The 14,253-nt window shown below is 38.8% G+C and overlaps 1 protein-coding gene across 13 annotated transcripts in view; it reads left to right on the top strand.

The window, feature by feature from the left end:
- Positions 1-637: 637 nt before the first annotated feature.
- Tdrd15 (tudor domain containing 15) overlaps positions 638-14,253 on the top strand; it is a 369,751-nt gene continuing 356,135 nt past the window's right edge. For all 13 annotated transcript variants that reach the window (XR_015045168.1, XR_015045172.1, XR_015045170.1 and 10 more), the window contains exon 1: positions 638-831. The gene's annotated coding sequence lies outside the window, so the exon portion shown is untranslated. The remainder of the gene's footprint in view (positions 832-14,253) is intronic.

Below are 14,253 nucleotides of genomic sequence, written 5' to 3'. Positions count from 1 at the left end.
CTAGATGATCAGTGCAGAGATAGAAGGGAAAGAAAAGACAGATGGAAAGAAAGATGGCGGAAGGAAGAAAAGCAATTATGGAAAATATGTAACTGGAGCTGCAGGAAGAACACCAACAGCTCTGTGGACTGGCAGCTATCTTTGTTAGCTCTAGGCTCAACTTTATCTTAGCAGTTCCTCTGTGGACTTTGCTGAACTCAAAGTACAGATTCCTGTGATGGCAACCCCCTTGTTGATTTGTTCTTCCTGACCCAGTGTCCCAAGACTTGTGTAACTATCTCAGCAGGTTTCTTGTAATGGATACTTGGGAGCTGAGGTAAGGGGTTTAGCAGTGCTGTGAATTTCTATACTTAGTTGTCCAGGAGGATTGGGGAGATAGAAGAAGCCTTCTGTGAAATGCCAAGTCAAACGGAAAACTTGTGGGCAGGAGGAAAACAGGAGTGTTGCAATCATAGCACTTACCTTTCTACCCTGCTTGATAAGGTTTTGGGAAAATAGCAACATTCTTTGCAGAAGTCCGGTCAGTGGTCTCTCTGAACTTTGGTTTCCCAATCCTACTTTGCAAAGTCAAATAAATGGATGTTCTTGGTCCAATGAAGTTATTAGCAAACATCTCTCTGCTCTCTTGGAGGTTGTGCTTGTTACCAAAAATCTTCTGAATTATCATTTCCTACTGGAAAAACAGCTTAAGCTTTCAGTGAAGTATATGGTGGTAGATTTGGAGTCTGACTTTTGGGGCTATGTCTACTTAGGTGTCTTGGACAAGCAGGAGAATTATGGACCTGGCTTCTGAAGCCATACTTCGTGGATCTGAGTTGGTTCTGTCACTGGGTATGTAAGAGAAATCGCCTTTTTGTGGTTTTTTTTTTTTTTTTATGTTGAAGTAGAATAAAATGCTGTAAAAGGAATAAGAAAGTTAATCCTGGTGAGTCCCCAAAACAGCGCCTACACAGAACAGCCATTCAGGGAAGTACCAAATGCTATAACATTCTCTAGATGCAAAGTTTATTTTGATGGCTTGTTCCCGGGGGTAATGATCTTAGGAGTCTCATGTTTCATCTGAAAAGAACTTTGGTAATATGAATACGAAACTGAGATACAGAGAGTGAATTTCTACAAGGCTGTGAAGATACATCATGGTAGATTCAAGGCCAAAAGTCAAGACTTCTAGTTCTAAGTCACTATATACTGTACCACAATTCTCCAAGAGGAAGCACTTCTAAGTCCAAGATGTGCTTAGAGAAGGATGGCAACTAGAACTGATTGCCCCTTATAAAGGCTCCCTTGTCACTATAATCTAATGCTGATTCATTCGCTCAGTAATTAATTAGTTCATTCATCTAGCAACAGCACAGATACAGGCTACACTCAGAAAGTGAAGTTTTTAAAAGAAATCAATTGCAATCAGAGAAAACATATGCAGAGATAAAATTATGCAACAGAACAATCATACTGTATGCATATTGATAGAGAGGTTAGGCAGTAGCTACACAGCCCACTAATCCCTAGAAACAGATTAAGGTAGAGGTAGTACATTTATGAATGGGTAAAATGAATGAAGCCAAGTAAGGGAAAAGATGTGTGGGACATGTTATAGGAAAAAAAAATCCTCTGGAAGGATCAGTAAAATCTTCAGGGAGTACGTAGCATTAGATGTGGCCCTAGACATATGAATAAGTAAAAGAAATAAAACATTGGGTACTTTCTCTAGCTCCTCCATTGGGGGCCCTGTGTTTCATCCAATAAATGACTGTGAGCATCCACTTCTGTATTTGCCAGGCACTGGCAGAGCCTCACAAGACACAGCTATATCAAGGTCCTTTCAGCAAAATCATGCTGGCATATACCGTAGTGTCTGCATTTGGTGGATGATTATGGGATGGACTTCCAGGTGGGGCAGTCTCTGGATGGTCCATCCTTTTGCCTCAACTCCAAACTTTGTCTCTGTAGCTCCTTCCATGGGTGTTTTGTTCCCTGTTCTAAGGAGGAATTAAGTATCCACACATTGGTCTTCCTTCTTCTTGATTTTCTTGTGTTTTGCAAATTGTATCTTGGGTATTCTGGGCTAATATCCACTTATCAGTGAGTACATATCATGTGAGTTCTTTTGTGATTGGGTTACCTCACTCAGGATGATATCTTCCAGATCCATCCATTTGCCTAAGAATTTCATGAATTCATTATTTTTAATAGCTGAGTAGTACTCCATTGTGTAAATGTACCACATTTTCTGTATCCATTCCTTTGTTGAGGGACATCTGGGTTCTTTCCAGCTTCTGGATATTATAAATAAGGCTGCTACAAACATAGTGGAGCATGTGCCCTTATTACCAGTTGGAACATCTTCTGGGTATATGCCCAGGAGAGGTATTGCTGGATCTTCCAGTAGTACTATGTCCAATTTTCTGAGGAACCACCAGACTAATTTCCAGAGTGGTTGTACAAGCTGGGTCTGCAACTCTATAAGTGCAACAGCAATATGAACTAACCAGTACCCCCAGAGCTCGTGTCTCTAGCTGCATATGTAGCAGAAGATGGTCTAGTCAGCCATCATTGGGAAGAAAGGTCCCTTGGTCTTGCAATCTTTATATGCTCGAATACAGGGGAATGCCAGGGCCAAGGAGCAGAAGTGGGTGGGTAGGGGAGCAGGGTCGGGGGAGGGTATAGGGGACTTTCGGGATAGTATTTGGAATGTAAATGAAGAAAATATCTAATAAAAAATTGACAGAAAAAGAAATAAAATGGACTGTTGCCTTTCTCCTCTGTGAATAATTGCCTTTTAAATAGAAACACCTACATACATACATGTGCATATATGCATAAAATAAAATGCAGATCTCCACAGAGTTCCACTGCAATGCAGAAGAAAATTTAATTGAAAGTAAACGAATCCCCCCAAATCAAGCACTTTGAGTCTAGTTCAGCGTATGGGAGCTTGGAAGGATGAAGGTTTGGTTCAAGAATTACCATCTCATTTGAGTTTATCTCTGGTAGAGATGGGACAAGCCAGTTCTTGCTGGCCAGAATTGTACTGGTCTGATTTGAAGAGGTAAGGTGAGAGGTTTGAGACTACCTGTCTCCCATACCTCTTACATCAGGAGTGGTCCTAATCTGGCTAACCATACTACAGTAGACATCCAGGGGCTATTGCTGTGCTCTGGGAGCTAGGGATGTGGGACTAGGAACACCAAGGGGACTGTTTCTCTAACTGCCCTTGTTATGGTGTCTCTCATTCCCACCAGCGATGACAGTGGGCACTGGGATGTTCCATACCCCTATTATGTGCCTTTTTGTTTAGCCTGACCTAATGGATGTGGATGGTATGATTTTTTGTTTCAGTTTAATATTCTCCAGTGGTTAAATGACACGGAGCATCTTCCCTGAACTGATGAGTCACCGATTCTTGATTCTTGATTATCTATTTGGTTTTTAGTGATAGAGTTTCTCTGTGTATCCTTGGCTGTACTAGATCTGTAGATTAGGTTGGCCTTGAACTCAGAGATCCACCTGCCTTTGCCTCTGCCTCCTGAGCACTGAAATTAAAGGCATGCACCACTACTGCCCTTCTTGAGATATTTTAAATTATCATGTAGCGCATATTATTGTGAGCCTAAGTCCCTCCTCACTCTTTGGTTTATCCTTTTACTTTTTTGATGGTGTCATTGGAACATAGACATTCTCAAGTTTCAATGAAGTCCAAGCCATGGCTACTTTCTCTTCTCACATGTGATTCTGGCATCATCTCTAAGGATTGAGTAGGAAACAGAAGTCAGAATATGTAAAAAAGGAAAAGGGAGTGTCTAAAGGAGAGAAGGGAGCTGTCCAGATGGGGGCAGTAAGTATGGCAGAGCACTAGGGGAGAGTGGTACATTAGTACTAAGGATAGGAAAACACGCTAATGGAAATGTCATCATGAGCCCCAGTACTTTGTGTGCAAACTTAACACCATTAATTAAAATAATAAAGCCAAAGCCTCGACGACAGGATCCTGTGTTTTCCTACGTGCGCTGGGGCATGGCCCTTAGGAATTCCTTAGTGCTGTGAGGAAGGGGTCCAATGTGATTTCTAAAAATTTGTTTTTAGGGCAGTTTTAGATTTACAAAATATATTATGAAGGTCCTCCAGAGTTCAATGCTCGTGGGCGTGGCTGAAGTCATATTCTCTGTGCTCATTTACTGTAAGTTATACTTTGTTTTTCCCCTTTCTCTGTGTCTTTTAGAAGGAAGTCCTCACTCATATCCCAAGGTATGGAGTGGGATGTGCTGGTGTCTCCTTGGGATGGAGGGTCTTCATAAAGACTTGGAAATTTCTGTATGGGATATTTGTCATTTCTCTCTTACTGATCTATTTATTTAACTTATCATTTATTTTTTTAATGCAATATATGTTTCCTTTTTTTTACACTTCATGATTTTGCAGTTTTATTTTCTCATGATACTTAACATTGATGATACTTTACATGCAAAAATACCTGAAAAGTAAAAAAGTTATTCAAAGAACCAGCAAATATGATTTTTAATTAACAAATTACTTAAATTCTTTTTGAATGACTTAATGATCTCCCCTCTGGCATTATCTTCTTTCATTCTTTAGCAGCAAAGTGCTCAGATTTAATTAGAAATTTAAGCAAATTTGTATATTTAGCACAAAAAAGTCATTTCCTGACACAGACACTATTCATATCAATGCTTCTGTCACTACAATTATTTATGGCATAATTATAGTGAAAAAATACCTTCATGAAACAACAATGGATCATACTACTTATTTTGATGATGTTTAAAGAAGAATTTGGTATTCTTCTATAAGAACATATTCTAATTAAACCAATATTTATTTGTGTAAGCAACCACAGACACGACTGGACAGTTTTCTGTTGTCTAGATAAGCAGAGTCCTAGTAAGATAAGTTAAACAAACAACTGGTGTTGAGGGAGATAATTCTCTTTTAAGTAGAAACAATATGATTACTTAAACACACTTTATCATGTTAAATGGAAAAACCAAGCTTTTTGGTATACTTTGCTCAGAGCATAAAGAACTTTTTTGTTTGTTTGTTTTGTTGAATTTTTATTAGGTATTTATTTCATTTACATTTCCAATGCTATCCCAAAAGTCCCCCACACCCTCCCCCACCCACTCCTCCACCTACCCACTCCCACTTCTTGGCCCTGGTGTTCCCCTGTACTGAGGCATATAAGGTCTGCACGACAAATGGGCCTCTCTTTCCACTGATGGTCAACCAGGCCATCTGCTGATACAGATGCAGCTAGAGACATGAGCTCCGGGGGGTACTGGTTAGTTCATATTGTTGTTCCACCTATAGGGTTGCAGACCCCCCCCCCCAGCTACCTGGCTACTTCCTCCAGCTCTTCCACTGGGGGCCCTGTGATCCATCCAATAGCTGACTGTGTGCATCCACTTCTGTGTTTGCAAGGCCCCGGCATAGTCTCACAAGAGACCGCTATATCAGGGTCTTTCAACAAAATCTTACTAGTATATGCAATGGTGTCAGCGTTTGGAGGTTGATTATGGGATGGATCCCCAGGTATGGCAGTCTCTAGATGGTCCATCCTTTCATCACAGCTCCAAACTTTGTCTCTGTAACTCCTTCCATGGGTGTTTTGTTCCCAATTCTAAGAAGGGGCAAAGTGTCCACACTTTGGTCCTCGTTCTTCTTGAGTTTCATTCATTTAGCAAATTGTATCTTATATCTTGGGTATCCTAAATTTCTGGGCTAATATCCACTTATCAGTGAGTACATATTGTGGGGGTTCTTTTGTGATTGGGTTACCTCACTCAGGATGATGCCCTCCAAGTCCATCCATTTGCCTAGGAATTTCATGAATTCATTCTTTTTAATAGCTGAGTAGTACTCCATTGTGTAAATGTACCACATTTTCTGTATCCATTCCTCTGTTGAGGGGCATCTGGGTTCTTTCCAGCTCCTGGCTATTATAAATAAGGCTGCTATGAACATAGTGGAGCATGTGTCCTTCTTACCGGTTGGGACATCTTCTGGATATATGCCCAGGAGAGGTATTGCTGGATCCTCCGGTAGTACTATGTCCAATTTTCTGAGGAACCGCCAGACTGATTTCCAGAGTGGTTGTACAAGCTTACAATCCCACCAACAATGGAGGAGTGTTCCTCTTTCTCCACATCCTCACCAGCATCTGCTGTCACCTGAATTTTTTATCTTAGCCATTCTGACTGGTGTGAGGTGAAATCTCAGAGTTGTTTTGATTTGCATTTCCCTGATCATTAAGGATGCTGAACATTTTTTCAGGTGCTTCTCTGCCATTTGGTTTCCCTCAGGTGAGAATTCTTTGTTTAGCTCTGAGCCCCATTTTTTAATGGGGTTATTTGATTTTCTGGAGTCCACCTTCTTGAGTTCTTTATATATACTGGATATTAGTCCCCTATCTGATTTAGGAGAGGTAAAGATCCTTTCCCAATCTGTTGCTGGTCTTTTTGTCTTGTTGATGGTGTCTTTTGCCTTACAGAAGTTTTGCAACTTTATGAGGTCCCATTTATCGATTCTCGATCTTACTGCACAAGCCATTGCTGTTCTTCTATTCAGGAACTTTTCTCCTGTACCTATATCTTCGAGGCTTTTCCCTCCTTTCTCCTCTATAAGTTTCAGTGTCTCTGGTTTTATGTGGAGTTCCTTAATCCACTGAGATTTGACCTTAGTACAAGGAGATAGGAATGCATCAATTTGCATTCTTCTACATGATAACTGCCAGTTGTGCCAGCACCATTTGTTGAAAATGCTGTCTTTTTTCCACTGGATGGTTTTAGCTCCCTTGTCAAAGATTAAGTGACCATAGGTGTGTGGATTCATTTCTGGGTCTTCAATTCTGTTCCATTGGTCTAGTTGTCTGTCGCTATACCAGTACCATGCAGTTTTTATCACAATTGCTCTGTAGTACAGCTTTAGGTCAGGCATGGTGATTCCACCAGATGTTCCTTTATCCTTGAGAAGAGTTTTTGCTATCCTAGGTTTTTTGTTATTCCAGATGAATCTGCTGATTGCCCTTTCTAATTCGTTGAAGAATTGAGTTGGAATTTTGATGGGGATTGCATTGAATCTGTAGATTGCTTTTGACAAGATAGCCATTTTTACTATATTGATCCTGCCAATCCATGAGCCTGGGAGATCTTTCCATCTTCTGAGATCTTCTTTGATTTCTTTCTCCAGAGACTTGAAGTTCTTATCACACAGAACTTTCACTTCCTTAGTTAGAGTCACGCCAAGGTATTTTATATTATTTGTAACTATTGAGAAGGGTGTTGTTTCCCTAATTTCTTTCTCAGCCTGTTTATCCTTTGTGTACAGAAAGGCCATTGACTTGTTTGAGTTAATTTTATATCCAGCAACTTCATTGAAGCTGTTTATCAGGCTTAGGAGTTCTCTGGTGGAATTTTTAGGGTCACTTATATATACTATCATATCATCTGCAGAAAGTGATATTTTGACTTCTTACTTTCCAATTTGTATCCCCTTGATCTCCTTTTGTTGTCTAATTGCTTTGGCTAGGATTTCAAGTACAATGTTGAATAGGTAGGGATAACGTGGGCAGCCTTGTCTAGTCCCTGATTTTAGTGAGATTGCTTCCAGCTTCTCATCATTTACTTTGATGTTGGCTACTGGTTTGCTGTAGATTGCTTTTATCATATTTAGGTATGGGCCTTGAATTCCTGACCTTTCCAAGACTTTTATCATGAATGGGTGTTGGATTTTGTCAAATGCTTTCTCCACATCTAATGAGATGATTATTTGGTTTTTGTCTTTGAGTTTGTTTATATAAGGGATTACGTTGATGTTTTTCGTATATTAAACCATCTCTGCATCACTGGAATGAAACCTACTTGGTCAGGATGGATGATTGTTTTGATGTGTTCTTGGATTCCGGTAGCGAGAATTTTATTGAGTATTTTTGCATCAATATTCATAAGGGAAATTGGTCTGAAATTTTCTATCTTTGTTGGGTCTTTCTGTGGTTTAGGTAATTGTGGCTTCCTAGAATCAGTTGGGTAGAGTACCTTCTGCTTTTATTTTGTGGAATAGTTTGTGCAGAACTGGAATTAGATCTTCGAAGGTCTGATAGAACTCTGCATTAAATCCATCTCATCCTGGGCTTTTTTGGTTGGGAGACTATTAATGAATTCTTCTATTTCTTTAGGGGATATGGGACTGTTTAGATCGTTACCTTGATCCTTATTTAACTTTGGTACCTGGTATCTGTCTAGAAATTTGTCCATTTCATCCAGGTTTTCCAGTTTTGTTGAGTATAGCCTTTTGTAGAAGGATCTGATGATGTTTTGGATTTCTTCAGGATCTGTTGTTATGTCTCCCTTTTCATTTCTGATTTTGTTAATTATGATGTTGTCCCTGTGCCCTTTAGTGAGTCTGGCTTAGGGTTTATCTATGTTGTTGATTTTCTCAAAGAACCAGCTCCTTGATTGGTTGATTCTTGAATAGTTCTTCTTGTTTCTACTTGGTTGATTTCGCCCCTGGGTTTGATTATTTCCTGCCATCTACTCCTATTGGGTGAATTTGTTTCCTTTTGTTCTAGAGCTTTTAGGTGTGTTGTCAAGCTGCTAGTGTGTGCTCTCTCTAGTTTCTTTTTGGAGGAGCACTCAGAGCTATGAGTTTCCCTCTTAGAAATGCTTTCATTGTGTCCCATAATGGTGGGTATGTTGTGGCTTCATTTTCATTAAACTCTAAAATGTCCTTAATTTCTTTCTTTATTCCATCCTTGACCAAGGTATCCTTGAGAAGAGTGTTGTTCAGTTTCCACATGAATGTTGGCTTCCTATTATTTATGTTGTTATTAAAGATCAGCCTTAGTCCATGGTGATCTGATAGGATGCATGGGACAATTTCAATATTTTTGTATCTGTTGAGACCTGTTTTGTGACCAATTATATGGTCAATTTTGGAAAAGGTACCATGAGGTGCTGAGAAGAAGGTATATCCTTTTGGTTTAGGATAAAATGTTCTGTAGATATCTGCTAGATCCCTTTGTTTCATAACTTCTGCTAATTTCACTGTGTCCTTGTTTAATTTTTGTTTCTATGATCTGTCCAATGATGAAAGTGGTGTGTTGAAGTCTCCCACTATTATTGTGTGAGGTGCAATGTGTGCTTTGAGCTTTACTAAAGTTTCTTTAATGAACGTGGCTGCTCTTGCATGTGGAGCATAGATATTCAGAATTGAGAGTTCCTCTTGGAAGATTTTACTTTTGATGAATATGAAGTGCCCCTCCTTGCCTTTTTTGATGACTTTGGGTTGGAAGTCAATTTTATTAGATATTAGAATGTCTACTCCAGCTTGTTTCTTCAGACCATTTGCTTGAAAAATTTTTTTCTAGCCTTTCATTCTGAGGTAGTGTCTGTCTTTTTCCCTATGATGGGTTTCCTGTAAGCAGCAGAATATTGGGTCCTGTTTGTGTAGCCAGTCTGTTAGTCTATGTCTTTTTATTGGGGAGTTGAGTTTATTGATATTAAGAGATATTAAGGAAAAGTAATTTTTGTTTCCTATTATTTTTGTTGTTAAACTTGGCATTCTGTTCTTGTGGCTGTCTTTTTTTAGGTTTGTTGAAGGATTACTTTCTTGCTTTTTCTAGGACATGGTTTCTGTCATTGTATTGGTTTTTTTCTGTTATTATCCTTTGAAGAGCTGGATTTTTGGAAAGATAATGTTTGAACTTGGTTTTGTCGTGGAATACTTCGGTTTCTCTGTCTATGGTAATTGAATTTTTGGCTGGGTATAGTATCCTGGGCTGGCATTTGTGTTCTCTTAGTGTCTGTATAACATCTATCCAGGATCTTTTGGCTTTCATAGTCTCTGGTGAAAAATCTGGTGTAATTCTGATAGGCCTGCTTTTATATGTTACTTGACCTTTTCCCCCTACTGCTTTTAATATTCTATCTTTATGTAGTGCATTTGCTGTTCTGATTATTATGTGTCAGGAGGAATTTCTTTTGTGGTCCAGTCTATTTGGAGTTCTGTAGGCTTATTGTATGTTCATGGGCATCTCTTTCTTTAGGTTTGGGAAGGTTTTTTTTTTTTTTTTTTTTTTTTTTTTTCTATAATTTTGTTGAAGATATTTCCTGGCCCTTTAAGTCGAAAATCTTCATTCTCATCTACTCCTATTATTTGGTCTTCTCATTGTGTCTGGGATTTCCTGGATGTTTTGACTTAGGATCTTTTTACATTTTGCATTTTCTTTGATTGTTGTGCCGATGTTCTCTATGGAATCTTCTGCACCTGAGATTCTCTCTTCCATCTCTTGTATTCTGTTGCTGATGCTCACTTCTATGGTTCCAGATTTCTTTCCTAGGGTTTCTATCTCCAGTGTTGCCTCACTTTGGGTTTTCTTTATTGTGTCCACTTCCCTTTTTAGGTCTAGTATGTTTTTGTTCATTTCCATCACCTGTTTGGCTGTGTTTTCCTGTTTTTCATTAAGGACTTGTAACTCTTTAGCAGTGTTCTCCTGTATTTCTTTAAGTGAGTTATTAATGTCCTTCTTGATGTCCTCTACCATCATCATGAGATATTCCTTTAAATCTGGGTCTAGCTATTCGGGTGTGTTGGGGTACCCAAGACTGGCTTAAGTGGGAGTGCTGGGTTCTGATGATGGCAAGTGGTCTTGGTTACTGTTAGTAAGATTCTTATGTCTGCCTTTCACCATCTGGTAATGTCTGGAGTCATTTGTTATAGCTGTTTCTGGTTAGAGCATGTTCCTTTTGTTATTCTGTTAGCCTCTACCAGCAGACCTGGGAGACTAGCTCTCTCCTGAGCTTCAGTGGTTAGAGCACTCTCTGCAGGCAAGCTCTCCTCTTGCAGAGAAGGTGCACAGATATCTGTTGTTCAGACTTGTCTTCTGGCAGAGGATGAAGGCCTGTCCCAGAAGCTGTTAGCTTCTGTAGTCCACACTCTCACCTGTGCAGACTAGTCTTGACAGGATCTGGGAACGAAGATGGCTTCCGCAGATTCTCTAGCAAAGCCCTCCCGGGAGGGGTGGTCACCTCTCCTCTGGCAGGGAAGGTGCCCAGATGTCTGGAGCTTGAAACGGGGTTTGCCACAGAAGCTCTGTGGCTCCCACCTGTCCCAGAACCTGTTAGCGTCTGTAGTCCACACTCTCACCTGTGAAGACTAGTCTTGGCGGTATCCAGGGACGAAGATGGCTCCTGCAGATGCTCCGGCCAACCTATCATTTATTTACATGGTTCTATTCATGGATATTTATCTTATTCTTTGAAGTTTATTCCTGTGATGGTCGGCCCTAATTATTAATTTGACACAACCTACAATCACATGGAAAGAAAGCCAAAATGAGAAACTATCTACATCAGGTGGCTTTTGTGTATGGCAATGGGGGATTGTCTTAGTTAAGTTAAATGATGTAAGAAGACCCTACTTACTGTGGGCAGCACCATTCCCTATGCGGGGTGGGGGGAGTCCTAAATTATGAAAGTGGAAAAATTTATAGAAATCTCACAAGCAAGCAAATGCATTACTGGGGATGTGATATGAACATCTGTCAGATACTGCTGCTGGGAATTCCTTGTAATGACAGACTGTAACCTTGAATTGTGAACTAAAATCAATCTTTTCTCCCGTAAATTTATTTTGTTTGGATATTTCGTCACAGCAACAGAAATAAAATTAGGGAAATCTCATGCTACTTTCTTTCTCCATTTGTTCTACCTTCGGACATTTTGGAATTTTTTTTCAGTTATATCCAGTGTGCCCTTTGACACTACTTTCATTGCTATGTGTGTTTATCTCTTGCCCCATTTCCAGAATCACCATATGTCCATTAGGAAGCCTAAGGTTCCTGGTACTGGAGGATGGCATTAGAAACCAAGATCTAGATGCAAGATACACTCATTGATACTTGGTTATCATTGCTTTAGATACTTCTGATCCAGCAAGACAATATGAATGTATATGAGGTCCTGTGTGTGTCCACGCATGCACATGCACACACATGTACACACACACACCCACATACATACACACTACATTATATATATGCAACATTTATATCTATATTAATCTAAGTATGAACTGCACCATATCTTATACCTCACACAACATAAATCATTGTGCTTTCTTAGTTTTGCTTTTTATAAATTCCCTCTCCAACTGGAAAGCCTGATCCCCTCTGTCATCTTCCACTACCATAACTGTTCAGTCCCAGGATACAGCATTATCAGAATTACAGTCACACTGAAATAATATCATCCAGGAAAGAATATTCATGTATAGTTTTTTATTTTAATTTAGAGATTTCAGATGTTTCTAAGTGTGCTTAGATAAACAACATTCATTCAATATGAGGGTTTCCTTTACTTTCTAAATTATTTTTAAATATTTGCATTGATAAATATTTTTCTTTTGGTGCCACAAAGTTTAGTAAGTATTGACAAACACACATCATCTTACACAATGGTTTGATTCTCATAAATATATCCCTTGCATTTACTTTACCTATTCCAATTATCACCTCTTTCTTCAAATCCTAACAGCCACTAATATTTCAAACAACTATTCCCTTTTTAGAATGTCATACAATCAAAATTATATAATTTCACACTCATGTGTCATTTTCCATTTTCTATTCTTATTCTATCATATACTACTTTCTGACTGCAATTTTCTATCCCTCCCCTCTCCTTCATATCCATTCCCTTCTGCCTCCCCTCTGAAAAGTGCAGGCCTACTAGGGGGACATCAACCTGACATGGTATAACAAACTACAATATGACTAGGCACATACTATCCCATTAAGGCAATTAAGTAAGAGAAAAAGGGACCCACAAGCAGACAAAAGAGTCAGAGATAGCCTCTACTCCCACTAATTAGATTTTTCATTTGTTGATATGTATTTGAGGTCCATTTATACTGTTTTATTTTTATTGCTGAACAATATCCCATTGTGCAGTTAGTTATATTACAGTTTACCTTAGATATATCACAAATTTCCAGACATTTTAGTTGTTTTTAGTTACTGTCAATGATGAATATCCACGCTGTAAATTTTTTTTAAAGGGCATTTTTTTTTAAATTAGGTATTTTCCTCATTTACATTTCCAATGCTATCCCAAAAGTCCCCCATACTCTCCCCCGACCCCCTACCCACCCACTCCCACTTTTTGGCCCTGGCGTTCCCCTGTACTGGGGCATATAAAGTTTGCAAGTCCAATGGGCCTCACGCTGTAAATTTTTGCATGTGGGTTTTTGACTAGAAATATATTTTCAAAACAATTGCTTGTCTAAGAATATGGTTGTTACTGTGCAAACTCCACAAACCTCTGAAGAATCATGATCGTTCAACATGAATTTCTTCCCGCAGTGAATAGGATTTCCTGCTTTGCATTGTCATTTGTAATCTGCCTTGCCAGTCTGATGGACACACTAATAGATACAATAGTCTATTTATGTTGTTTTGACTTGTGACGCATTAATTACGCATGATGATAAGCATCTTTTCATATGCTAACTTTGCCTAGTTTTGTCTACTTTGGTAGAGATATTTAGACCTTTAGCTCATTTTTAAAGTGTGTTGTTTTCTTTGTGTTAAATCTTGAGAGTTCTTTGTAAATGTGGAGACCATTTTAAAAATTTGATTTGTGTTCCATTTTCAAGATATTTTTATAAATATTTTCTCCTAGCTCTTGGGTTGATGTATCATTATTTTTGTTTGTTTGTTTTTTGTTTTTATTTTTAAAGATAGGGTTTCTCTGTGTAGCCCTGGCTGTCCTAGAGCTCACTTTGTAGACTGGGCTAGTCTTGAACTCAGAGATCCACCTGCCTCTGCCTCCCGAGTTCTGGGATTAAAGGCGTGCACCACCACCACTCTGTGATTTGTCATTATCTTAATGATTTATTTTTAAAGGAAGAAAAACTTTAATTTTAATTGGGAACAACTTATCATCTTGAGAAGTTTTGTATTTTATATTTATGCATGTACTTAATTTTGTATTGCTTTAGCCTTTTACATTTTTTATGTATTAACATCCAGTTGCTCTAGTAACATTTTCTGAAATAACCATTCTTTATCTACTGGAATGCCTTTGTTCTTTCCACAGATCAGTTGACTATTTGTGTGGGTTTATCAGTGGCCTCTTTTCCATATTAAAGATGGGTATATCTATTCTTTAATACTATGCACTCTTTGCTACAATAACATTGTAAAAGACCTTAAAATAAGGTAGTTTCTATGCTTTGAGATAC

The sequence above is a fragment of the Mus caroli genome, unplaced genomic scaffold (assembly GCF_978045245.1).
Source record: "Mus caroli unplaced genomic scaffold, Mus_caroli_1 scaffold_14, whole genome shotgun sequence".
Lineage (NCBI taxonomy): Eukaryota > Metazoa > Chordata > Mammalia > Rodentia > Muridae > Mus > Mus caroli.
The sequence above is the reverse complement of the archived record's forward strand: the minus strand, read 5'-3'. Positions and strand labels throughout refer to the sequence as shown.